A 24,455-nucleotide genomic window follows, 5' to 3' on the forward strand; every position below is an offset into this window, starting at 1 on the left:
CTGACTCCTGGGATGGCAGTACTGATGAATGAAGAGAGTCTGGATCGGTTAAGACTATATTCACTAAAGTGTAGAAGAATGAGGAAAGATCTCATAGAAACCTATAGTCACGATAAATGCAGGAAGGATGTTCCCAGTGATTTGGGAGTCTAGAACCAGGGGGGGGTCTCAATCTAAGGGTAGGCCATTTAGGACTGAGATGAAGAGAGCTTTCTTCAACCAGAGAGTGGTGAGCGTCTGGAATTCTCTGCCGCAGAAAGAAGTTGAGGCCAAAACACTTGTGTGTTTTCAAGAATGAGTTTTACATAGTTCTTAGGGCTACAGGGATGAAAAGTAATGGGGTGAAATTGGCAACTGGATATTGAGTTAGATGATCACCATGATAGTATTAAATAGCAGAACAGGCTCGAAGGGCCGAGTGCCACCCCTCCCCCCCCACCCCCCCACCCGCTCCTATTTTCTATGTTATTACAGAGGAAAAGTCAATTGAGACAGCAAACTTTAGGTTGCACTATTCAATGCTAAGGAGTTAGGCACCAAGAAAGCAGAAATCTCATTTGAGTTTGATAAAGCAATGTATGAACAAGAGAAAATGTTTTGTATTAAAGGTGTGGAGACCTTCACGAATGACTGTCAAACATTAACAACACAAGGTTTAATCGAGATTAGAAATGCTCACAAGTCCGACACAGAATGTGCTCACATCCAGGGTACTGCAACAAAGGATAGCCACATTATAATCCACATTATCGTTTTTGAGGTTTTTTTTTAGCAAAAGGTGTTATGGATGGCTTACTGATTATTACGAGAAATTTGTCTTGTTTAAAGTCATCAGACTCAATATAGATCAAAGGATACACCAAAGTCACTTGGGCAACATTGGTGTTGTGTCAGAGTGTGAAATTCTATTTGGTGACCTGGCCTTTCAAAATCATTAACAGAGATGATATCCAATTGCTCACATATGTTATCCATCAAGAGGAGCAAAGTAAACCACAAATATTGTCTTCATTTCTATTTTAACCATGGAAATGTCTTGAAATGGATATTTTTGAGTTCAGAGGAAAAGGTTTTTGATATTGATTGACTACTATTCAAGGCACATAGAGATAAAATGTTCATACCTCTGCAGTTGACATTGCATTGTTGAATGAAATTCCTGGCCTTGTGATTTAAAATAAAGACCCACAATTTGCCAACAACCACTTGGAGCAATTTACAGAATCTTATTGGTTTGACCATGCTACTAGCTTATTCATGGTGACACTGAAAAGGAAGTATTGAGAGTAAAGGCATTATTAAAGATGAAAAATGATATCAACCTGTCTCTGCTAAATTGTCATTCTACTCCACCCCAGAATAATCCGATTATATGTAAACCTTTCATGGGAAGGAGCCTACCGTCACAACTTTCTACTCTTACACACACACACAGAAAAACACACATAGGCAGACAGACACATACACAAACAGACACACATATACACACATGTAGATAGAAACACACAGACAGAAGAAAGGAGAAGGAAGATGCATATATCCTTTCAATCAAACATGAAATTACAATCATTGCCACAGAGTACCCAAAGCTATCAGATCTCCAGGCCAGAGCGCCAATATCAATTTGTGGTCAAATTTATCATTGTTAAATTCCTAAGAAAACTTTTCACCCACAGTTCTGCCTTGTGGCAATTGAAAATGGATAAATATAAAGTCACAAGAGCTATATCTGCCTCCTTCTTGAAAACACATAAAGTTTTGGTCTCAACCACTTTCTGTGGTCATGAATTCTACAAGCTCACCACTCTTGAGTGAAGAAATTTCTCCTTATCTCAGTTCTAAAACCACTTATTCTTAAACTTTACCCCTGGGAACATCCATCATTGGGAAAATCCTTCCTACATCTAGTTCCATCAGAATTTAAATGTTTCAATGAGATCCCTGCTCATTCTTTTAAACTCCAGTGAATACAGTCCTAGCCGATTCAATCTCTCCTCATATGTCATTCTTGCCATCCCAGGAATTGATTTAGTTTCCCTTCTGGACCTAATCACAGCATAAAGAGAGCTTGCCATGTCGACAGTGATGAGATTTTGATTTGATTTGATTTATTACTGTCACATGTACCTAGGTGCAGTGAAAAGTTTTGTTTTCATGCAGTACAGTCAGATCATGGCGTACAAAGTGTATTATGGTAATAGAACAGTGAAGAATATAATGTTATGGCTGTAGAAAAGGTACACAAAGAGCGAAATCAACATTAAACTTAAAATTTGAGAGGTCCATTAACAGCAGGGTAGAAGCTGTTCTTGAATCTGTTGGTTACGTGTGTTTAACCTTTTGTATCTTCTGCCTGATGGAAGAGGCTGGAAGGGATTATAAATGGGGTGAGAGGGATCTTTGGCGATGTTGGCTTCCTTCCCAAGGCAGCGAGAAGTATTGATTGAGTCAAATGTTGGAAGGTTGGCTTGTGTGAAAGACTGGACTGCGTTCACAGCTTTCTGCAGTTTCTTATGTCTTGGCCAGAGCAGCTGCTGTATTAAGTTGTATCTGTATGCATTCAGATCAAATGCTTTCCATGGTGCATCTATAAAAGTTCGTAAGAGTGGTAAGATTGAGTAGGTTGTTTATTACAGATATTTTGTCATCAGATGAAGTGATAAGTGGTGTTGGAATAACTGCAGGTTTGAGGGAGTGGAAGTCTAAGGTTTCCTTGTGAGTGCCAGAGAAGTACTCTTGCTCTAGGCCACACAAGAAATGTTTATTAAAAACAACAGTTGCATCAACAGGTCATTTTTTTGGATCTGAATCTGTTAGATTGGTCTGGTGGGAAACTCATTGCCAATTTCAAATTGCAGAGTTGAAAAATGTCGTGCTGGAAAAACACAGCAGGCCAGGCAGCATCCAAGGAGCAGGAGAATCGACGTTTTGGGCATAAGCCCTTCTTCAGGAATCATCGATGTTTCGAGCATAAGCCCTTTTTCACATTTAAAATTGCAGTTTGGCCTTGATTACCATGTCATGATCTACCTGCATTTTTATTTAGAAAAAAGGATCTTTTCTACTTTTAAGTTGAGTCCTCATTGCCTTCTCAGTCAAGCAGTCTCCTGGTAACTACAGCACGGGAAAGTGACTTCACTCCCACTGGTTGGAGAGAGTTAAAATTGGCTCCAGAATTCTAACTTGCAACTTTCCTGGCTTGCTCCCTCATTATCACTGAGACATCTATTTGTCATTACACAAATTTCTTCCATCTGTGCAAATATAGTTTTGATTCATATTCAGTTATAATTAGTAGGGATAAAGAAGTTTCAGTCATTGAATGAGGATTTTAAAAACCAATTTGCATATGAATTGAAGTTAATGATTTAGATATTAGTTCAGAGTGGTCAGTACAGCCCCTAAGTAAATGGGTTCAGTAAATGAGGTACTTAGTTTTTAGATATTTACTGTGTCAATTGGATATTTATTGTGTCATTGTTAACTATTCACTCTGTAGTTAATTAAGTGACAATTATTTAGGACTGCGTCTTGCAATCAATTTAGAAAACAGAGAATACAATTCCTAAAGTACATGTTATAATTAACATTGTTATTACCAATCTAATAATGAAAATTCTGGTGGTTAAAAGCCAAATTTGTGTCTGACATTTTGACCACAACCCAAATACCATACGTTGAAAAGCAGCCTCTCCCAGTGTTCAGGAACTGACCTTGTCTGAAAATTCCCCACTGAGCCAACACCACTATTTTAACTGGGTCAGGACCAAACACATCGAAGTGACCCTTTTCCCCCTTTTTTACAAGACAATTAGGGGAAGTCTGAGCGAATGTTCTGTTCAAGATTTGTAGAGAGTAAAAATATCAATGTGCAAACTTAAATTGTGTTCTTTTGGCTTTGTTGCAGATGTGGATAGAGTGGGCTCTCCTCCAGATCAAATCCCAAGAGCCCCTGTCATTGTGCAGTCTAAATCCTTTTCCCAGCTTACTAAACTGTTGATATATCCTTATCCATAGCAGTTAATGTACGCTAAAGATCTGAGACCAATCCGCTGTTGAAGTTATTAATTTAAAATATGACCAGTACATGTACAGCAATTACCGTTTGCTCTAGAGAATATCTTTATACTAAACTGCAAAACATTAGAATAAATTTTGTTCTTACTGAGAAAATGTCATTACTATTTTAACAAACCCGATAAGAAATAAATCAAGGCAACGTGGATCAAACCTGAAATCAGCAACTGAAATTGTGAAGTCATATTGTCTGTCCAGAGATGTGAAACACTGCAACTTGAGTTATTAGCACCAAATGTCTGAGTCCACGAGTACAAGTTCTCAGTTATAAGACTGTGGAAATAAAACTCCATATAACATGTGAGAATCTATCTTGAAGACTCAGAGCAACAGTTTTATTAAATAAGTTTGTTTTTTATCCAGCGCTTCATGGCTTTGTTTTCAAATACCCTTCCCTAATTTCTTTTCTTGTGTCAGCGGGTTTGTAGTTTGGCAGGACAACATTGTGCTGAGCAGCTGCCAGCTCTGACATGTGAAGAGGAACACAGCAAAGACTGTGAAGCAGTGTCTGTATTTGGATCTACTTGTGGGTTAGCAGTGGAAGTGAGGGGGCCTGTGAAAAGAGCTGACATGCTGGCTACATTCCAATAAGCACTTTTCACAGGCTTGTTCTCATGGCTTTCAATTCTGGGGTTCAAGAGTGAATATCAAATGAGTTAACATTTTATGAACATCACAGAGATATGTGTTTTTAAGAAAACTCCAAGTTTGTTAGCTTCCTTCCCATTTGATCCCAAGAAAGAACTTGACCCACTGCCCACAGTATTGACATTGGTATTTGAACAGGTGCCACTTCAAGCCTTTCTCAGCTCATAAGAGCATCCTAATGAGAAGTGCGGGTACTTTGAGCAACTCCAGCAGCACTGGAAATAGTCATAAGCCATTCATTTGCAGCAGGCAAAAACTGAATGTGCACTTAAGTTTTACACATTGAATGCGAATAATTAACAACCACTTACTGTAAGGACCTTGCAGCTGCCCTAAAATATGCCACTTATCAAAGGACTGCTTACCTCATGAACTCATTCCTCTTTTTACTGCTTATTCAAATAAAGAAATCAAGTATCAAGAGACTTCAATGTACTTAGAGAATTTTATATTTTATACTTAATCCTTTATAAAACTATTATATCTTTATATTTTAATTGAATTGAATTCCTTAACTCTATTCTCTCCCCATGACACTTTAACTTCTTGGAAACTGTGGTTGTTACATTTCCAAACCAATCCAAAACTAATACATGTTTTGTTAAGCTTCACTGCACATTTGTCCCATGTGTATATTCTTTGCTTTCATACTGTTCTAGAATATTTAATATTTTTGAAGTCATCATTCTGGGAAAGAGGAAATCTAATGGGAAGAAAATGTGTATCTCTAACTAAAAAGAGACTATTTTGTCCAAGTGTTTTAGGTCATGATTTTCAAAATTGCTGTTCATGTACAAGTCTGGGTGAACAGTTGGTTGCACAAAGCTTTGGGGGTGTGAATTACAGCCTGCTGATTAATTCCCATATTGCTGTTAAATTATGCACCAAAATGCTTTACAACAGGGTGACCAAACTGTTGCCTTTCCGTAATTAGCCACAAGGGATCATAGGCATTCTGTTCTTTTTCACAGACTGTTCTGAGAAAGAGTGAGAAAGATGAGTGTTTATAGTTTGAGGAGCATCATTCAGCACCAAGCATAGCTAAAGATAATTTTTTCCCCCACTTTTATCATATTGCCTGCCATAGGCATAGCAATTTGATTATCACCCCGCTTGGTTGCTTCATAAATGTTCCTTCCAAGTCCTGGGGTGGCATTTTAAGTCAGAGCTTCTGGTTAGAAGGCAGCGACACTATCCACTGAGCCAAAAGACCTGACTAAAAGAACCATTCAGTATTGAGGAGATGGGAATACTATCAAAAACCCCTGCTGCACTAGTCTCAAATACCCAATAGCTTTGGAGAGGTGTAAAATAAAATGGTTTGTCTCAAGAAATCATCAATGGCAAGGCAAAAACACTGTTTGGAATGCCACAAGTAGCCATGTTACAAGATGTACTTGCACAGACTGCAAACCATTTAATGTGAAACATTACAATAAACATTAATAGAGCAGAGCAGGGTTTGTATGTTTCCCATGCAAGTTGATACCCAGCCTGGTGACATACAGTGACTGACTGCAAAGAAAAACAAACTGTGGGCAGTAACCGTTCTTTAAGTTGACTTGCACAATAATTCTTAAAGTGAGCTTAACTGCATGATTCTTGTTCATTTGATGTGTGACAGAATGGCATGGTAGCTAGGCAACTGGGTGACTGTGTCTGTGTAATCTTACAGAAACTCAATACAACTTATCCACTTGCAGAACAGGATGGCACATTATAGAATGGAACAGACAAAAATGGAGAGTGATTGAGTCAATACAAGACTATGACTTCTTCTCAAGAACTGAGCCTGAATAGAGTGTACAGTATTAAGTATGTTAGGGTGGGGTGATTCATGAAGTACAAATCAGGGCTAGCAGCATTGCATACTTGTTATGTTTTGTCTCTTTTTACCTTTTAACTTCAATTATATCACGAGGAACTCTTTGCAAGCACCTGTTGAGGTAACATTTTGACATGTTTTCTTGATTTTGTAGGTGAAAGAAAAAAAAATGACATTACAACCAATGTTTGCAAGCAAGGTTTTTAACATTTTTTAAATGTATTTAATCATGGAATGTGGGCATTGATGGCTGGGCCAGCATTTATTGCCCATCACTAGTTTCCCTTGAGATGTGTTGATGAGCTGTCTTCTTGAACCCATTGCAGTCCATTTGGTGTAGCTAGATCCACAATTCTGTTAAGGAAGGAATTCCAGGGTTTTGATTTAACAATGTTGAAGGGATGGTGATATATTTCCATGTGACTGGTTTGGAGTAAAACTAGCAGGCGGTTGTATTCCCATGTATCTGTTGCTCTTGTTCTTCTAGAAGGAGAATATTCATGATTTTGGAAGGTGTTGTCTTAGGAGGCTTGGTGAATTTCTGCAGTACGTCTTGTAGATAGTAAACACTGCTGCACTATGTATTGGTGGTGGAGGGAGTGGGTGTTTGTAGACGTACTGCCAATCAAGCAGGCTGCTTTTTCCTGGATGGTGTCCAGCTTCTTGAGTGTTGTTGAGGAGCTGCACCCATCCAGGCAGGTTGAGAGTATTCCTTCACACTCCAGATTTGTGGTTTGTAGATGGTGAACAGCATTTTGCGAGGCAGATGGTGAGTTACTTGCTACAGGATTCCTAGCTTCTGACCTGCTCTGTTGCCACCGTACATTCAGAATCCAGTTCAGTTCTAGTCAAAGGTAACCTCCAGGATGTTGATAGTATGGAATACTGTGAAGCTACTGCCATTGAATGTGAAGGCCAAGGTGGTTAGACTCTGTCTTGTTGGAGATAGATATTGCCTGCCACTTGTGTGCTGTGAAATTTACCTGTTACTTATCAGACCAAACCTGAATATTGTCTAGGTCTTGTTGCATTTGAACATGGTCTGCTTCACTATCTTTAGAATTTTGAATGGCACTGAACAACGTGTAATAATTGGCAAATATGCCTATTTATGACCTTATGATGGAAAGAAAATCATTGATGAAGCAGCTAAAGATGGTTGGAATTAGAACATAACCCTGAGAAACTTCGACAGGATGTTTTGGAGCTGAGATGACTGACGTCCAACAACCACAACAATGTTCATTTGTGCTGGATATGATTCCAACCTCTGGAGAGTTTTCTCTCCCAATTCCTATCGATTCTAGTTTTGCTAGAGCTCCTTCATGCTACACTTTGTCAAGTGGTGCCTTGATAACAAGGCTAGTCTTTCTCACATCACCTCTGGAAGTCAGCTGTCTTTGTCTGTGCTTGAACTAAGATAGTAACAAGGCCTTGGAAGAACTCAAACATAGTGTCATTGTTAAGCAAACGCTATTTCAAAGCTATTTTCACATTGTCGGGTAAATACAAGCATGGTAACAGTAATGGAACAGCTTGGCTAGGGGTATGACAAGTTTTGGCGCACACAGCTACAATATTATTGATGGAATATTGTCTGAGCTAATAGTCTTTGGAGTATCCACTGCCTCCAGCTGTTTCAGGATATCATGTGGAAGGAATAGAACTGGCTGAAGACTGGCAACTAGAGGCTGGGAACCTCAGGAAGAGGAAGAGATGGATCATCCAATTGACACTTCTGGGTGACGAAATTTGCAAATGATTCAGCTTTATCTGGTGCGCTATTTTGTGAAACTATTTCTGACAAGCATCCAGTATGGCAATATATATTAGCAAAAGATGCTGATGCTGAATTTGAGGAAGTATTGATGCACAACCAAGAAAAAGTATGTAGTGCTGACAGTTCAAAATAAATCTCCCATTAGCCAAAGGATTAGTGTTATTTATGTCTCCCCTGCTAAGGAATTGTTTAGAAAAGGGCATTGTTCGTTTTTTTAAAATATGTTATGCCTTGGGTAGGTGGAGCTTGAACTCAGTTCTCTTGACCCAACAGGAAGAACTCTATTACTTCAGTGCAAGAGTTGACATAGCTCTCTTGAGCAGGAACATCCATGTAAATCACCTGATTCCATTTTAATAATTTGCAAAGTTTGATGAAGTGTATGAGATATTCAATAATCTGTTCTGTGAATTCAAAATTCAATTACTATTAGCAATGATGCTTATCATCATAACAATTGCAATACTATTTTTAGCAAAGTCAAAAGGGAACATGTTAAGCTTATACTTCCCCTCGTAGTTTTTGAACACCTCCCACTGTTTTGCTGCAGATTTACCTTCCAGTAGCTGTTCCCAGTCTATTTTGCCCAGATCCTGCCTCATTTTAATTAAATTTGCATTATTCCAATCCAAAATCCTTTTTCGCAGACCACGCTTTTCAATAACAAACTCAAAATGGTCAGTGGTGTGGTTGCTTTCATTAAAATGGTCCCCCACTGTCACCTTGAATATTTGCCTTTCCCCAGAATTAGGTCCAGCTCTGCATCATCTCTTGCAGCATCATTCACATATTGACTTGAAAAGCTCTCCAGTATACTTTTCAAGAAATCTACATCTTTTAAACCATTATGCCAATGAATATTGGGGTAGTAGAGATCCTGTAATATAATTATTCTATTCTTGTTGTACATGTTTTTGTGAATTAAATACATATCAGCTCCTCAGTTGACTGCTTACTTCTGGGGCTAATATTACAGTCCTAATAGTATAATTGTCCCCTTTTTATTCCCATTCAAAGTCCCTCCACATCTTCGCCTTGCCCTTCTTCTTAAGACTCTGCTTAAAGCTAATCAAACTTCTTCATCACTCCTCCTCCTATGGTTCTATGAACCTGTATTAAAACATAAACAGAATTGGAGTACTGGCAGAGCACATGAGGACAGATGTGAAAGTTTTAAAGTGGGTGCAGAAATGATTTATGAGAATCTTGGGGTGATAAGAGACTTTGTTTGCATGTACTGTTTGGAGAAGCTAAGGCTATACTCCTCAAATGAAGGCTGAGAAAAGATTTCATAGTGGCATTCAAAATCATTGGAGGTCCAGATAGAATAGATAGGGAGAAATTGTTCCCATTGGCAGAAGGGCCAAAAAATCAGCAAAGCAAACACAGATTTAAAGCGATCGTCAAAAACAATGCAAGTAAATTGTACAATAAATGGCTACAAAATGGAATGCATCACCATGAATGTGGTGAATGAAATTTCAATTGGAACCTTCAAAAGGGCACTCAAAGGAAATAAATTTATGGGGCTTCATCAATATAAAATGAGCAGAGTTTATCAGAAACATTTGTTAATTATTTTTCATCTATTAAGTGCTACTAAATGATTGAGGCACTTAATTTGCTAGAAAACAGAAGACATTGATTAAACAGTGAAATAACTCCACAAAGGCCATCACCAAGTCACCCTTTATTTACAAGTGGAGAGTCCTTGGCACTTATCCAGCTCCCTCAGAGCCAGCTGTCAGAGGGAACAGGATACCTGACACTACTATTTATATCTGTCAGCTGGGGGTCCCTAATTGGGCAGTTAATCTGGTCCAATCAGAGAACTCATATTCTATGAGGGCTACCTGGTTGACCTTGTTACAATAACTACATCCCTTCCCCACTAAATCCGAGGATATAGGCCAGTTCATTTTTTTGTAGCTTCTCCTGGGATATTTTAGCACTGCGGCCGGCTCCTACAACTCAGTCTAATATGGGCAGTGTGTAATGCACAGTAGCTTGCCTCTTGCGCATGGAGTATCTCAAAAAAAATTCATTCTCTTCTTCAGGCAGCAAAGGCATTGAGGCAGTGATGTCTGCCATGCCCATCTCAGGTTCTGAGGTATTTTCAACGCTTCACGGAGGTGGGGGGCGGGAGGGGGGAAGGGGGGAGCCTATGTGTTCCACAGCAGTTGGAAAGGTTGTCAAGGAGCTGGACACATTATGCTCCCACACTGTTTGCAGGTTTGCACACCTTTCATATGGTCCATGTGCTATTCAGGACCGTTGCACCGATTCCAACTTCCTACGTTACTGGCCCTGATCTCACATTGACCATGCCTCTTACCTGTGCAGGGCCATTCTTTGGTTCCTACACCAGACTTTGTCCCCTGAAGTAAACCGTCTCTCTCGCTTATGTCTTGTGTCTGCCATTGGCATTTCTGATGCTCTTTCACCCTCCTCCTTAGGTCAGGAAGATTATATTTAATCTGGTGCAGCATCTTCTCCCAATTAGCAGCTCTACTGGAGCTATCTCTGTAGTTGCATGAGGGTTGTCCTATAATCAAATAGGAACTGGGACAGTTTGATATCTAGCAAAGCTGTAGGCTGTTTCTTTAAGCCTGCCTTCAAAGTTTGGATGGCTTTTTCTGCCAGACCATTGGATGATGGATGGTATGGAGTTATCCTTATACGTTGAATATCATTTGACTTTAGGAAGTACTCAAATTCTCAGCTGGTAAACGATGACCCATTATCTGTGTCCAACACTCCCAGGAATCTGTGTATTGCAACAGACCCACACAGTTTTTCTATCGTCATCCTTATGTTTGACGAATGAACACTATGCATGTCCAGTCACTTTTGAGTGTGTATCCACAATGACAAAGAACGTTGTGCCCATGAAAGGGCCTGCATGGTTAACATGTAACAGACTGCAGGGTTTGCCTGGCCGTAACCAAGAATGTTGGAAACTGCTAGTGGTAATGTTTGGCCTTTTTGGCACTCTGGCCACTGCCCCAGCATTGCAGCCATGCCTGCATCCAATCCTGGCTACCAGACATTATTTCTCACCAACATCTTCATTTTAGAAACCCCACGATCACCTTGATGGAGTTCAGCCTGTATCTGGTGGCAATCTTTGCTCAGAACAATCATTCTTGCTCCCCATAATGCTGTCCTCGGCGAGCTGGTCCTCTCTCCAGGTCCAAGAAGGTTTTAATTCTGGTTGTGATGAACCTTTGTTTCTCCCATCACCACCAGCTGTTCCAGTTTTGCCAGGACAGGATCTTTCTATGTCGAACTTCTGATAGTCAGCTGTGATAGTTAGTGTGTCCAGAAAATTTAAAACAGTGACGGACTTTTCCAGTGGCAGAACCGCCGGTGGTGTATCTATCAATGGGAGGCGGCTCAATGCATCCACATTTGCGACTTGGCCTCCCGGATTGTGTTCCAACTTGTAATTATATGCACTTAGAATTAGAGCCCACTGCTAAATTTGGCCTAACGTTATGGGCAGCACTGCCTTATTCTCTTTAAGTAGCCCTAGCAGCGGTTTGTGGTCTGTTATTATTAAAATTTACTTCCATAAAGCCATTGGTAGAACTTCCTGATTCCAAATATGACCGCCAAATCTTCTTTCTCTATCTGGATGTATTTAAGCTCTGCCTTAGCCAAAGCCCTTGGTACATATGCAATTGGGGAATTTCTCCATTGGGCCACCTATGAGCTAATACTATCCTGATGCTGAACAGGGAAGCATCGTATGTCAACACCAGATGTTGCTTGGGATCATAGTGTGTGAATACCTTAGAGGATGATAGCTGTTTCTGCACTTTCCTGAAAGCTATGCCTTGGTTACGTGACCATTTCCAAAGCTGACCCTCTTTTAAGTGTTGATCCAAAGGTGCCAAGATGGAGGCCAGGTTAAATATGAACTTTCCGTAATAATTCATAAGCCGAAGGAAAGACCTTAGCTCTGATACAAATCTGGGAGCCAGAGCAGCTTTGATCACCCCAACATTATCGTCCAATGGGTGTAACTCAATCTTGTAAACTGTGTAGCCCAAGTAGGTCACTTGGGATGCCTGAAACACACATCTTTCCCTTCTAAAGCATAGGCCTGCCTGAGAGAAACATCTAAGGACTGTGTGAAAGTTCTCAAAGTGCTCCTTATTGGTCTTCTCTGTTATTAGTAGGTCATCTAGATAATGGCGACCTGTGGGTGATCTTGTAAAATGTTCTCCATCATCCACTGGCAAATTGCACAGGCTGACAATATCCCAAATGGCAGTGTTATATATTGGTACAAACAGTTATCGATATTTTTTAATAACAAAATGCTGGGAATCGTCATCTAACTGCAATTGAAAGTAGCATGGCTCATGTCTAGCTTCGTGAAGGATAGCTCTTCTGCCAGCTTTGCATATAAATCCTTTATGCAAGGGATCAGCTATTTATCCAGCTGTGAAGAGCAGTTTACCATTTGTTTAAAATTCCCACAAAGGTGAACCGATTCATCAGGTTTCACAATCGGTACGACCAGTGCTACCCATTCTGCAAACTGGACTGGTTTGATGATTCCTTCACTTTCCAGCCTTCTGATTTCTTCCTCTATTTTTGCCCGTATGGCAAATGGCACTGTGTGGGCCTTGCAGAATCATGGAATTGCTTCCTTGTAAACATGCAAGTTGGCATTGGTTCCTTTGTTTGCCCCTAGACCTTCCTAAAACACTTCTGGGTATTTAATTAGGACCTCACTCAGGCAGCCATTTTCTAATCCAAAACTGTTGACTCAATCAAGGTGAATCCTTCTCAATATCACCCCATCAAGCTTGGGCCCGAGCTTATTACTACAGTCAGTGGTAACTGAACCACTGCTTCTCATATGAGACCAGAACCAATGTTGTACCCTTACTCAATGGTTAGCATTGCTGCCTCATAGTGCCAAGGACCTGGGTTCAAATTTACCCTCAGGCAACTGTCTGTGTGGAGCTTGCACATTATCTCCATGTCTACATGGATTTCCCCTGGGTGCTCTAGTTTCCTCCCATAGTCCAAAGACGTTCAGGTTAGGATGGTTGGCCATGCTAAATTGCCTCATAGTGTCTAGGCTAGGTGGATCAGCCATGGGAAATGCAGGATTACAAGGATAAGGTAGGGGTGAGGGTCTAGGTGGGATGCTCTTTGGAGATTGGTGTGCACTTGATGGGCTGACTGATTTGCTTCCACACTGTAGGGATTCTATGATTAATCTATAAAGGCTCCCCAGTGTAGGTTCTTAGTCTAGCCAAGGTCTTATGAAGACTTAAAAGTTGGAGTTTAGACCAAATTTTGTTAAAGACTGATTCTGCAATCATTGATACAGCCGTGCCAGTATCAACCTCCAATAAAAACCAAGTGACCATTTTACCAGATGTTTATTTTTGATTGGTTCTGATTTGGATGTTGCTAAGTAATTGAACTGTCCCAAACCCGATGTTCGTGGATCTTCCAAGGTGTGCTTTCACCTGGATACTGGCCTTCTCAAGTTCATATACTAATAGCAGCCACAATGGCTTGCTGGCCTGGATCCTGAAGAAAATTTTAACAATTTGGCCAGGGGTTGGTTTTATTTTGGGATTTTGCTGTGTGCTAACATGGAGTCCCTCTGTTCAGAATATGTCCTGAGTGAGGCCATACAATTGCCTTCACTGAGGTGATGATCCCCAAGCTCAGCTGGATTGGCAAGAGTGTCCATTTCCATTGGAATCCCCTGCAACTCAACTCACTGGCCTCATTTTCCAACGATAAAGCCAGTTATAGTGACTGTTTGAACTCCATTTGGGCTTGCGCACGTGGGCACTTTTGCATGGTTACATCATTAGACGAGGCAGAATAGGACACTCTAGCTGGAGCTCCTCTGCTCCACCTATTCTTTTCCTATTCTTCCTTCCTCTCTCTTCCCTTCTTTCGGCCTCGGACACTGGGCCCGGCCTCTGAAGTGGGGTTGGCAGTCAGCGGTTGGCAAAAATGGCAGCAGCAGAAGGGGAATGCTGGTGATCAGCGGCCCCAGTAGCCAGTGTTCAGACCATATGGAGACCCCTGCGCTGCTCTGCTGTGGAGAGCCTTTGGAGAGAGACTCTTATGTTTGTGCTTTTAACTTTGCTTTTTGTTTTTCTGACCTATGGTTATATTGTGTATAGCTGTAATGTAATTTATTTTCTTCATTTCTCTATTCTGTAACTAAGAATTCTTACTAGGTACCTTTGTACCTAAGATAGTGCTGTAAGTGGTGACTTAGAAATTTTTCACTGTATTCATTTGAGTACATGTGACAATAAAGCTCATTCATTCATTCATGCATAACCTCACATTCCAAATGGTCTCTCAGCACTTCACTAAGGGTTAAACCAAAATCAAATGCCCCTGCCAGTCATCTTAACCTAGTCAAAAGACACAAAATGGATTCCCCTGGATCTTGAATTGCTGAGCAAAACCGATAACATCTCAGAATTAGAGGAAGCTTGGAGTCATAATATTCCTTAACTAAATCCATCAACTCTTGAAAGATTTTAGTATCTGGTGCCTCGGGGAAAGTTATCCTCCTAATAATCAAAAAAGCTGTGGGTACATAAGCTCTCAGGAGAATTACTTATTGCTTGTCATCTCTTCCAATGTTGTTGACCTGGAAATTTTTTTTCGACATACTGGGCCCAGTCCTCGATGACAGGATCAAATGGGTCAAGCTTCCCAAATAATGAAATGATGCCAGAAATGCTGATTCCAACTCAAAGACGACTGTTGCCAGCGAATTTCTTTAGGTGCGTGCTTTTCTTTCATTGCCACTGAAATAACTGAACAGAGTCTGGTGTCCCGTTACCGAGTCATCCTTTATTTACACATGGAGAGTCAGAATGAACAGGATGTCTGACACTCCTATTTCAAGCTGTCAGCCAAGACTCCCTGACTGAACCAGATGAACAGCCCCAATCTGGGAACACCTGGCTGACCTCATTATACTCACTGCAAATAGTACTTGTGAGAGCAAAACTAAGCAATGTGGAAACATGCAAATGAAATAGGTTGAGTTGAAAGAAATTTAAAAAATGCTTTCTAATAAAGTTCTCATTGCATTATTTTATTCTTTTACCTGTTGCCCAAATCCCCAAAGGCAGACATCTAAATCAGCGGATGATAGTTTTAGTTTATGGGCACCCTCACTACAGACAAACAGCAACACTCCCTTGTGGACCCAGACCACTACCAATACACTGCATAAAAAAAGGAGAAACTGTTTATAGCAACTGAAATAATTTTAAATCCTTCTTATGCCCCATGAAGTCTACAGAGAAGATTAAGTATGAGATGTGTTTTTAAAAGTTTGCAAGGTAGAGCAAGATTAAAAGAACAAAAATAGAGTAGTATAATATTAATAAACATATAATTTTTAAAAATATAATCCAGAGAAAATAGCCTGAGAGAAACACATTAAACAAATATTCACTGTGATTATACCTGCATGGAAGTCATTATGAAAATGGAAGGGATCTGTAATAAGGAACTGTTCTTGTTCAATGATTCCTTGGAACATTATAAGATTTAAAAATGATATTAGTCTTGATGTACACTAAATTCAGTCTATTTGAGAGCTCTTTATACTCAACTTGAAGAACAGAATTATGAATTGTTTTTCTTCCCTCAGAACCTCTTGCCAGTTTTAAACCTGACAATACATGTAGTTCAGAACAACATTTTGTTAACCCCAACCAAAGCCTTATTACCAATCTTAGAACCCCTTGTGCTGCATCAGAGTGATATTTTGACTTTCCACACTAAGTATCTTTATAAATGCTGAGTGAGACTACTCAGTGACTGTTGATTTATGGAATCCTTTCTCTGGGACTTAGACTGAGACTGCCTGTCACAACAGTCTGGAACTGAACTAGAACCAAATCCCAGAGGGTAAAGGACAGTATTCCAAGTTAATGTACCACCCACTACTGAGGTAATTTAAAAATCAATATTTTTCTTTCAAAATCTCCTATAAAATATATCTATTTGGAATTCTGAAAAGTATGTTAATGTTGCGACATTACATTGAACTAAACTAGATACTGCAGATCATTTGCACTCAAAGATCTTGTACTGGAAAACATTATCCAGATTATGTTAGAAACTGAGATTTAGAATAAACCACAGAACAATTTGGGAAACAGAACTATAAATTTACACCAGAAGGTCATCAGAATCTATTACCTTAGTAAGGTACAAATATGTCAAGCAATCACATGACAAACTACTCCAAAGAGAGTGTTCAAATCTTTTGATGTTAAAAATCACTGTCCAAATGGGGAATAAATAAAGAACCCAAGATAAAAGCAATCTGTTAAAGGGTTGCTGGACTGGAAATATCAACGCTGCCTTTTCTCTCCACAGACCTGCTGAGTTTCCCCAGCACACTGGTTTTATTCTTTAACAAAGATGTTTACTTTAGCAAAAAAGTGCATAATTTTCAAATATGTCAAAACATCTATAAATCATTCTTAAACAACAAAAACGTATTGATTAGATCTGGGAAGAAGGCATATTTTATAACAAACGCCATTAGAAAATTTTAATTCCAACAATCTGAACATGCATAGGAGGACAGTTGTGCTGGGCAGGAACCTGGGTTCAATTCCAGCCTTGGGTGACTGTCTATGTAAAGTTTCCATAGTCTCCCCATGCCTGCATGGGCTTCTGCTGGGTTCTCCGGTATTCTCCCACTGTCTAAACTTGTGCAGGTCATGTGGTTTGGATATGCTAAATTGCCCTGTAGTGTCCAGGGATGTGTGGGCTAGGTGGATTAGCCACAGTAAATGTGGGGTTATGGGGAAGGGGTGGGATGCTCTTCAGAGGGTCAGTGCAGACTTGATGGGCCAAATGGCCTCTCTCTGCACTGTAGGGATTCTAATTATACTATTTAGCAATCTCTCATGGCTGATCTATTTGTGTTTTGATTTTCACATTTCCATTGACTACTTGATTCTCGAAGGTGGAAAATCCTCAGAGAGAAAAATAATTATCTTTGTCTGTTCTGATAGGATGGCCCCTAATTTTAAAATAGTGCTACCTAGTTGTGCAACCACAAGAGGAAACAAAATTTTCATGCCCATCTTGTTAAGATCATTCAGGATCTTAAAAACTTCAATCCAATCACTCTTCACTCTTCTAAACTCCTGTGGTAAAAAGTCCATTATGTCCAATTAATCCTTACAAGACAATTTACTCCCCATTCCAGGTATCAATTTAATAAACTACATCCAAAGCATGTATTTCCTTCTTTAAATAAAGAGAGTAAATCCCCACACATTATTCAAGATGACAGCTCACCAATGCCCTGTGTAACTGAAGCATTACATCCTTACTTCTCTGTTCAATCCTCTTCTAATAAAAGATAGCATTCCATTAGTCATCTTGATTATGTGCAGTATCTGTATCTAGTTAAAAATCACATAACACCAGGTTATAGTCTAACAGGTTTAATTGGAAGCACACTAGCTTTCGCAGCGACGCTCCTTCATCAGATGATAGTGGAGGGCTCGATCGTAGTCCACTATCACCTGATGAAGGAGCGTCGCTCCAAAAGTTAGTGTGCTTCTAATCAAACCTTTGTACACCCCAGTACAACACCGGTATCTCCAAATCATATCTGTATCTAAGTCATTGACATAAATTGTAAAATGTTGGGGCTCCAGCAAAGTTACCTGTGGGAATGCACTTGTCACATTGTCAATTAGACAATGATCCATTTATACAAAAGTTTTGTTTTCGGCCATCCAGCCAGTTAATCTTCTATCAATGCAAACATCTACACACTACGAGCATTTATTTTCTGCAACAATTGTTTGTGTGGCATCTTATCAAATGCCTTCTGGAAATGCAGATGCTGCATGTCTAATGATCCCTTTATCAAGAGCACATGTTACTCCTTCAAACAACTAAATATACTTCCAATAGAACATGTATCCTTAGATACTGACATACTCTTTAAGAAGAAACACCACGGCCATTCTTGGGGAAAATACATAACCATCTAAACCAGACATGACAGACTTTAGTTCAGGAACAACTAAAATGACACAGGAACCCAGCATGTTATGCATCCAGAACATTGACACTAAAACATATTGAATAGGTATTGAAAAAGAGGCTCTCTCAGTTACATAAACAGAAGAGAGATCTTCAGTTTATATGCTTGGCCTAAAAGCTCTTATAGAAAATGACCTTAAACCACTAGTCACACTGTTAGATCAGTGGGAATTGGCAGAGATGATTTCATGGATACAAATATTCTAGGACTACCTTATAAGGTTTGCCTACGAGATCAAATACAAACATCAGCAGATTACTTCCTCAGAGCAACTCCAGACAGCCTGACAATGGCTGATAATACTTTTGCTGGTGAATTTAATTCATACAAACAAGTCACAGTGCTACAATAGCTACAATACTCAGACTTGATCGAATCAGAAATGAGCAGTAAGATGATCCAGCAGTACGACGATCGAGCCCTCCACAATCACCTAATGAAGGAGCGTCGCTCCGAAAGCTAGTGTCCTTCCAATTAAACCTGTTGTATTATAACCTGGTGTTGTGTGATTTGTAACCATGATCCAGAATACATCACCATCCAGTATTATTGTTTTGAAGGTTGGCCAGATTAAAACCCAGTGGCTTGACTATATCGACTTATTTCAGTGACAATATTTCACTATTATAGATGGTTTATTCATATTTAGAGCCAATGTCCTTTATAAACTACACCAAGGATATCTAGGTTTTTACACAATCACAGAAAAAGCCTTTTGGCCTATTATGCCTATCCTAGCTCAAACTGCCGCTTTTTTCCCATACCCTCATTTATTATTGTTGTCCAAACGATCATCCCCCATACCCTATTATTACAACACGGTGGTGAACCCTTCTGTTAATTAAACCAAACACCCCAAAAAGCTCACCTCACCTCATAACCTGTTAAAATATGAGTTACAGAGAACTCCCAAATTCCACTATTTAAAGAAAATAATATCAATTTATTCCTTAACTCTTAAAGTGAACATTAAACAACAACTTTTCACAACTCTAAGCCCCCCCTTTCTCTTAACTACTTATTATTTGCCTCTAACCCTACAACAATATACTGTTCCAATAAAACACCTATTAAAATTATATCATCTTAATTTCAAAGCCATACAGCGGCTGTTGTCTTCGGTGTCTTCTTCTGGATGAAGATCTCCCTGGGTCGTCTTCTTTATTTTTACTGCGCACATACTACATATGAAAAGGCAACTTTGATAGAGAGTGTTCCTAATTTCTTGGCTCTCAATGGCAGTTACTCTGCCTGTTTTTCAAAATGCCTGCCTTTGTTTATACCCCCAATATCAGATCGGCCCATTGGTTCGATGTTGGCAAAACAATAAATTCAAACTCAACTGGGTTTTAGTAACCTTGAGCTTAATTTAAACTGATTGGTTAAATTCAAACTGTTGCCAAAACAGTAACCAACCCAGGTATCTATTTCACAGCCAAATGTTACAGATTTTCAATTTTCCAGTACACTCTGAGACTGCTCTTGTAAGCTTTCAGTGCAGAATAGTATTCACTCTCTCTTAAAGGTACAGCAAACACCTTCAACTTCATAACACTATTAAACACATCAGTTGAATCTGATTGCACCACACTTCCAGGCAGTCTATTTCAGACCCTAACTGTTCACTGAGTGAAAAGGTTTTACCTCACTTCACCTTTGTTTCTTTTGTAGATCATTTTAAATCTATACCCTCTTGTCCTTGTTCCTTTTACCAGTAAGAACTGTTTCTCCCCAACCAATCTATCCAGCCCATACATGATTTTGAAAATCTCGATCAGATTTCCTCTCAGTCTTCTTTTTTCCAAGGAGAACAGTCCCAACCTCTACAATTAAGCTTTATAAAGGAAGTTCCTTATCCTGGAACTATTCTTGTAAACCATTTTTGCACTTTCTCCAATGCATTCACATCTTTCTATAACGTGGTGCCCAGAACTGCACACAAATAACCAAATGCAAAATCAGACCTCCAGCTTCTGTATGGTGGCTAAGGATCTGAAAACAAATGGAAGATCTTATAGCAGATTGTGAAATATGTTTCAAACATAGGCTTGAACACAGACAGCCTATTAGCTTCCCCACTAGGCCTTGGGAATTAATGAGAACTGACATATTTGTGTTCTATGGATGCTCATATCTCATTGATGTCAATTATTTCTGACAGTGAATCAAGGTGAAACAGTTACATATCACCACTGCTGATGCAGTTATCAGGGTCCAATGTGAAGTCTTTCCTACTCACAAGATTTGCACATCAAAGAGAACTGTATGCAGAAATTGCAGAAAGCTTGCATCACTTCACAATCATAGACCATTTCCACTAAAGTGGGATGAACCTAATGATGACAATCATGAAAAGAATTACTCACAATCCACTCTGGTAGAGGATCCAAATTCAAATTAACCATCTTCAAGCCAGCAGCACCTGATGTTCTGAATCCAGAATGTACATGGTCTAGAAGAATCTTCAAGACTCCAGAAGGATTTAATTTATGAAGTCAGTGGCTTGGGATTATTGTAAATTATATGTGCTTGTTTTACATTTTCATATCATGTGTTAGGCATTTGGTTTGAAAGTTCTATCCATTGAGATATATCTGACAGTCTCTGGGAGGAGCTAGTCAATTCTAGTTTGTTGTGGCTATTCCAGTCTGTTAGACTTAAATGTATGGTTAACTTGTAACGTAGGGAAGAACGCCTCATCTTCCGCCTCGGAACACATCAACCCCAGGGCATCAATGTGGACTTCAACAGTTTCCTCATTTCCCCTTCCCCCACCTCACCCTAGTTCTAAACTTCCAGCTCAGCACTGTCCCCATGACTTGTCCGGACTTGTCCTACCTGCCTATCTCCTTTTCCACCTATCCACTCCACCTTCTCCTCCCTGACCTATCACCTTCATTCCCTCCCCCACTCACCCATTGTACTCTATGCTACTTTCTCCCCACCCCCACCCTCCTCTAGCTTATCTCTCCACACTCCAGGCTCACTGCCTTTATTCCTGATGAAGGGCTTTTGCCCGAAATGTCGATTTCGAAGCGCCTTGGATGCTGCCTGAACTGCTGTGCTCTTCCAGCACCACTAATTCAGAATCTGGTTTCCAGAATCTGCAGTCATTGTTTTTACCTTGTAATGTAGGACAGCCTGGATCTATTAGGAAATGGTGGCATTGTATTGATGTAATTGGATTAGTAATTCACAGTCCCAGGCTAATGTTTTGGGAACATCAGTTCCTTGAATTAAATTCTCTATAAATCTGGAATACAAAGCTTGTTTAATGGCAACCATTGTAAAAGCCCATCTGATCCTTTAGGAAAGGAAATCTACCGCCTTAACCACATCTGGCCTACGTACGGCTCCAGACATAGAACAATACAGTGGACTCTTAAATGCCCTCTAACGTGGTCTAGCAAGCAATTCAGTTTGAGGGAAAACAAACATGGATTACAAATATCAGCCAAGTCAGTGAGGCCAACATCCCGTACAAGAATCGAGAAAAAGCAGCTTGTTTTCTTAGTTAGTTTGTAATAAACTACTTCTCGTTACTAAAATAAATGACATTCCACTGAAAGTTAACCCTTCACCTCTTAACATTTGTAAGCCTCAATAGACTAGCACTATAAAAAGTATTGATGCAACATATAAACTCAAAGGAGATTCCAGCAGAACCAGATTATCATCAGGGATATCTCTCACATTATTAACAATCTCTTAAATGGCTCAATTTCGCTCAACTGGAATAGATGTCCCAGTCCTCTGAAATCAAGAACAAAAACATGGTGTCATCAAGTAGGATTTCATGGCCATTTCTTTCAGTCACATATCTCATTCTAAACCAGTTCAGAACAAAAATATCTTTGAAGTTTTAGGGATGCAGCCTCATGAAAATATATTAATTATGGGCCTGTCTTTACAGAACAGGTTAACCACCCCATTCTCTGATTTGACTCTGTTAAAATAAGAAGTGGTCGTGTTGGAGGTATATTGAATTTCATTTTCCTAGCTTTTAAATTTTCAACTTAGCCATCCATGAGTGTTAAAAATGTTGCCTCGGGGGATCCAAGATGGCGGCGACCCAGTAAGACTGAGTCTATAGTGCTCCTCCCAAGACTTGGGCACAGTGGGTCACCTACCCCCTACCAAGCTCACCAAATCATTTATAAATCATTTATAATAGTTTAGTAACTCAATTAGTTGTGTAATATTACATTTAAGCAACTTTATCCTAAGTTAAAATGACTAAAGGGAAGGGAGCCCGCAGCTCTCAGCAAACAGGAACCCCTCCCCCATCCTCTCCAGCTGCAGCAGAGGTGTCCACAGCCGCCCCGGGGGACTTACCTACAGTAGCAAGTCTTGCAGAAATGCTTTCCAAGCTTGACTCGAAGATCGATGCCTTTATCGTCGAATCCAGAAATCGTTGGGAGTCGCTCTCGGCCGCGCTGCAGAAGCACGACTGTGAAATTGAAGAAATTCAACGCCGAGTCGGAGGGGCGGAGCTAAAGGCCGCGACCTCAGAGACAACCGCTCAATCGGCCGTGGATCAGGTCCAGACTCTCGAGCAGCGAGTCCGGACCTTGGAAAATCATATTGACGACCTCGATAATCGAGGTCGTCGAAAAAATATTAGTTTGCTGGGCCTTCCCGAACGGGAAGAGGAAGGCCAGCTTACAGCATTCCTGGAGCAGTGGCTGCCACAACTTTTAAATCTGCAAGCTGGATCAGGCCAGGTAAGGGTGGAATGGGCCTACCGGGTCGCAATACGCGGGCCCGGCTCGAACCAGCGCCCACGCCCGGTCCTGTTCTGGCTGCAGAGCTACAGGGAGAGGCAGATACTCCTAGAAGCCTCTAGAAATCTCGGAAAAGACCCCCAAGCTATGATCTACAAAGGATCCAAGATCATGCTATTTCAGGACTTTTCCCCGGCTCTGGTTCGAAAGAGGAAGGCATTCGACGAGGCGAAGAAGCGTTTAAGGGACTTAAATGTTCAGTACTCCTTACGCTACCCAGCGATGTTACGTTTTAACCATGAAGGATCCGTATATAACTTTGGATCACCAGAAAAGGCTAAGGAATTCTTGGACTCTCTTAGATAAACTGTAGGACATAATGGATGTTGGTCTGCCTTTCCCCCCCCCCGCTTTGGTTTATATCCCCTCCCTTTTTTTTTCTTACCTTACTGCTTAATATTATCATGGGGGGTGGGGAGAGGGATTTGATTTTCTCCCCCCCCCCCTTTGGAGTTGTTTTCTGTTATTATTTTATGTATATATGAGGGATGTATGTATATGTGTGTGTGTGTGTATGTGTGTATGTATATATATATATATATATGTGTGTATGTGTATGTATATATATGTATATATATATAAGCTGGGGGATTTGGTTAATGTTGGTGGGGGGAGGTGGTTACCTTATTCGATTTTACCTCTGTCTTTAGGAGCGGGGTTGTTTTTCCCTTCGTTATTTTGTATTATCATATTTAATTATTATTTGTTGAACTGGTAATTTTATAGTTATATGTTTATATATGGTATTAACATTACCAAATATACCCAGGTGTTGGTAGGGGTGGGGGTGGGGTGCTCACTGTTAACTCTAGCTTTGTATTATATTTGAATTTTCCTCATTTTATTGAGGAGTGCCTGGGTCAAGGGTGGGGCATTGGTTGGGAGAGGATATGAGGGATTTTTGGAGAGGAAGTGACGCCCCCTGGGAACAAGGGGGAAAGTCTCCACTTAGATACATTTTATATTTTTTTTATTTAGAAATAATTTTTTTACTGTATTGTTGTGGGTGTATTAAAGAGGCTTTATTTTTGTAAATTTTACATGTTCCATGCTCGGGATGTTCTGGATAGGGTTCCCCCTCCCGAGGGGTCTCGGATTGGCCCAGAGGATTATGGTTGATCAGTCGGTTAAGTGGTGCACCTGGAATGTCAAGGGGAGTAATTCGCCACTTAAAAGGAAGAAAATATTATCAAATCTTAAGAAGGAAAGAGTTGATATAGCTCTCCTACAGGAGACACACCT

This window comes from Chiloscyllium plagiosum, unplaced genomic scaffold (assembly GCF_037043375.1).
Source record: "Chiloscyllium plagiosum isolate Xiang-an unplaced genomic scaffold, Cpla_swu_hap1 HiC_scaffold_3, whole genome shotgun sequence".
Taxonomy (NCBI): domain Eukaryota; kingdom Metazoa; phylum Chordata; class Chondrichthyes; order Orectolobiformes; family Hemiscylliidae; genus Chiloscyllium; species Chiloscyllium plagiosum.